At 41.6% G+C, this 4,430-nt stretch overlaps 1 pseudogene; it reads right to left on the reverse strand.

Annotated features, from left to right (window-relative positions):
• Positions 1–210: 210 nt before the first annotated feature.
• Positions 211–1,981, reverse strand: LOC107713404 (uncharacterized; annotated as a pseudogene).
• Between the last annotated feature and the right edge of the window lie 2,449 nt (positions 1,982–4,430).

Here is a 4,430-nt window from a genome sequence, read left to right on the forward strand (position 1 = left end):
ATCCTAACAAATTATTTTTTCAGAACAATACTGCATACCTTTACTTTTACTCTCAATACCTTAAGTATATTAAAGTTTGCAAGATAATACTTTTACTTAAAGGATAGTTCACCCAAAAATGAAAATTCTGTAATCATTGTAGGATCTCTTGTCCGTCTGAAGTTATGGAGGTTACAGTTCTCTGAGAGTGAGGTGAGGAAGTGCTGTTTTCTGTGGTCTGTTGGGTCAGGTGGTCGCTGCCTTCTCGTCTGACTGCTAGTCAGGCTGAATCTGGTTTCTCTTTCTTTTCCCACTTCCGATCCTCCTCCTTTCGTTGGAAGAACTCTTTCATCATCATCTTCATCAGTTCGTGTGAGTCAAAACACGGTGATGTCTTTTGTTCTTGTGTGGATTCAGTTTGAGCTCGGTCAGCTTGGAATCTTTGTGAGTTCTTTCGTCGATTCCTTGGGCTGGTTGCTCCAGGGTGTGTTTGTCATTTTCCCTTGGAGATTCCGTTGGATTCCCATGAGTTTTTCCCTCTTGAGTTTCCAAATGAGCTTGGTTGATTCCATGATCTCTCCCATTGATTCTCATGAGGTCTGGATTGGTCCCTTGACTTCTCCCAGTGACGTCCGGGTGAGTGTTGTCGTCCAAGCGGTCCATCCCAGCGGTTGTTCCTCTGTTTAGGTCGGGTACCAGCGTGGGAGTCCCGTTCTCTGTTGGACAGGGGTGCGTTACACTCTTTGGGTGGCGGCTTGGCATGGTATTGATGTTGGGTGCCCTCTAGAGCCAGCCCTTGACTTTGAGTGTTGAAGTCAAGAACTGCTGTGGATTTGGCGCCCTTTTCTGAGGCCATCTTTTGTTTGCCGTAGGCTTTATGCGCCAAGTCTCGCAACTGTTGAGCACTCATTGTTCATGGACATGCAAGGACGCCAAGATGGTGGCTTACCCCAGGATGAAGTTTTCTCAGGAAGAGAGTTTTGACGTTCAGATCATCTTCCATGTCAGGTTCGTTGCGAGGTCCGAAGTCCGAAGCCGTCTGAGTCGGCTGTAGTAGGCTTGAGGAGATTCATAACGACTTTGTTTCATCTCCAGGGCAGCCACTAGTCCTTGTTCTGACTCAGGGTCAGCGAATTCTTTAATGAGGGCTTCTCAGAGCAGGTGGTAATCAGTCTTTGTGTGAGCTGGCTGCCGGTCTAGGAAGCTGCGCACTTCAGGGTTGGATGTTGTTCGGAGCAAATAGAGTCTATCTTTGTCAGTGACATTGGGTCTCATTTCCAGGTGAAAATCGATATCTTGCAGATAAGCTTAGACATCCTGGCTACCTGGCACACTTGGGGTGAATTTGCCAATGCTCCTGGCGAGCTTGTCAAGGTCTTTGAGGTCCAAGCCATGCGATGATCTGTGGCTAGCTGGAGCAGTTTCTTTTAGCTTTGTCGTGAAGTAAAGTTCTTCAGAGGGAGCTGGTGAATGTTTAAGCACTGCCCCCTCCCCCTTTTGATCACGTGTCAGTCCAGGAACAGGGGACCCGGTCCTGCTCGGCAGGGGTGAGACTGGTGCCCGTCGTGTCCTTGTAGGCTCAGGGCGCAGCTCGTAGGCATGTCTGAGTTCCTCTCTGAGGGTCTCTTTTAGCCTAGTGATCTCCTCCTCTGCGCCTTGTTCCACTTCATCAGGCCCTTCCTGTCGTTCCTGAGCCTCCAGTTCTAGCTGCTCGACGCGTCGTTGTGCGCCCGTTAGCTCCTGCTGGAGATGGGCGGTGGGCCTGTCGCTCAGCTTGAGGGGTGGCGATGAGTGTGTGGCTTAAGGAGCCAGTGATCTTGGCTAGTTCTTTGTGACTGTAGCTCTGACTTGGGTCTTGTCTCATGAGGCTTGTTATGTTGTCATCCAGCTGGTCCTGTGTCTGATGCCTCAGTGTTTCAGCCGCCTTAGGTAGGAGGCTGTCTGTTGCAACACTCAGCCATGTCATGAGGCAGTGGCCAACAGGGTCTGTTGTGCGAGGCATGTTTTGACGTGGTCAGGGAGATCTAGAACCGAGACTGACACAGACCTTGAAGAGGAGAAAAACAAAACAAAACAAACAACAAGGCAAAACAAAGGTGTGAGTGTGCAATGTCAAGTGTGGGTTGACGTTGAATGTGTAATGGGCAGGTGAGTGTGGTTCTCAGCGACTGTGATCCTCTGGTGGGCGTGCTTCTAATTTGTAGTCTCTGTGGGGAAAATTAGTAAACACACACACAGGTAGCACAGCTAGAGAACAGAGGGAGAAAAGAAGAGTAACAAACAGAGCAAGGAACAGAATAATAATTGGCTGCTTCCACTTTTCCTATTAAAGAAAGTTTTATTTATTTATTTATTTTTTGTAAGGGAAGGTTAGAGCCAATGGTAAGATGAGAGAGAAAGACAAAACAAAATACTTTTTTTCTGGTAGCAGAATGAGTACAATTAAATTTTCTTTTTTTCTTTGTTAAGTTTGATTTAGAAGGAGGTTTCTAAACAGGTGTTTGGAAATGGGGATTTCTATCTACCAGGACTGTGATTGTTATTAAAATTTCCTCCGGGGTGAAGGAAAAACAATAACAATTACAGTACTGCTTTCTCAGCTGGTAGGATTGACAACCATACACCAATTAGAGCGTTTCTAGACACATGTTCAAGATTTGGCGGACGCCTATCAGTCCTCTTGTTGACCTGCTTTAGCCTTAGCTGGGTAGGATCCCAGGGTGAGAAGGGAAGGTAGGGTGTGAGTCAAACAATTTTGAAACGAAGTGTTCACGTTTCACAAATATTTGTTAAATGTTTCTAAAGGTCTCTGCTTTTATGATTCTCACAGGTACAAACCCAAAACAGCAGCAGTAGTCAAATCAAAAGAAGACAGCTGAGAGAGAAAGAAGGAGAGAGAAAATAAGGCCTAACAAGTAGAAACAAAAACTTAATTGCAAATTAAATTAAAATTTCAAATCAGTAATGATATTTAATGATTTTAAAAAATCAATGATGTAGTCATTAAAATTATAAGAGCAATATCAATTAAATTCATCAGTAATTATTATTGCAATATGAATGCAGAAACTGTAATTAATTATGAAATTAAATTAGAATTTTCCAATCAGTGATGATAGAAAATTAGTAATATTTACTGATGTCATTAAAATTGATAAGAGCAGTTATAATTTAATTAATCAGTAAGTATCATTAGAACAATGAAGAAGAGGACCATGATTAATTGCTAATAAAAACCAACAGCGTTTAAACTGATAGAGTCAACAAGCCGAAGGGAGAACAAACGTGATTAAAAAAAAAACACTATGAGATGCTAACCACTCTGGAGATTGTTTACAATCATGTACAGCAAGGTTTATTAAGTTTGTTCTTTTCAATGGGAGGAGAGAAGAAGAGAGATGCAAAAGTATGAAAGAGCGAAAAATGAGGTGAAGAAAGAGTAAAAGATCAGATGGAACTGGTTAAGTCACTTCAACACTTCAAACACTGCAAAACACTCTGCATTTAAGACCACAAAATGCTAGCCTTCAATGCTACTAGCTTTACATAGGCTTCCGTGCAAACACGTTAGCTTCAGTTAGCTTAGCTTATGCTAGGCTTTTGTTTACAAACGGCTCAATACTTGAAAGTTACCCCGGAAAAGGTTTCTCAGCTCTTCCGGGTTACGGCTGTTACTATGGTGACGTACCCTGCAATAAGCTAGCATGTGCTACAGACAGTTTACGTGCATCACGTGAAATGACGGTGCATTTCAACACTTGAACAACCAAAAGCACTATTTACATTCTCATCTTACAGCGCTGAGCAATCTCAACTCGTTAGAGTGAGGTAGATTAATCTACAGATTTTCTGCAATACAATAACGTTATTGTAGATCTCGGCGGATCTAAGCACTTTGTGTTAGTCTATTTATTCTACTTGATCAAGGTTTCACAATTCTCCCATAAAATAACGTTCGGACACTGTCTCTGAGCGCCGTGTTCTAAGTACACAAGCTTGTAGTGAATTAAATGGCAAGAGAGCATTAATTAGCTAAGTTAATGGTCTCAAACCGGGAGATGCATAGAAGATTCACCTCCTAAAAACCCCAGAACACATGGAGGCAGGGCTGGGCTCAAAATTGATGTATTTTTTTTCTTTTGTTAAACCTAAGCTATGTTGTAAATAGTATGTTGTATGTTGTAAACCGTTGTAAAAAGTACTTTCAGTAATGTATAGGACAATTTTGTTTAAATGTGTAAAAAAAAATATTTACAGGACAAAAATAAATAAATGTATAGAATAATGTTTTGTGAAGAAATTATAAGCTGCATTACAAAAATTAACAATGTACATAATTACTTCTCTTTTATTTACACATGTGAATATGCAAAACAAAAATACAAAATGTACAGAAAGTACTCACTCACAAATAAATTACACTACAAAAATTAATAATGTATACAACTTAT

This window comes from Sinocyclocheilus rhinocerous, unplaced genomic scaffold, assembly GCF_001515625.1.
Source record: "Sinocyclocheilus rhinocerous isolate Xijiao unplaced genomic scaffold, SAMN03320098_v1.1 scaffold4435, whole genome shotgun sequence".
Lineage (NCBI taxonomy): Eukaryota > Metazoa > Chordata > Actinopteri > Cypriniformes > Cyprinidae > Sinocyclocheilus > Sinocyclocheilus rhinocerous.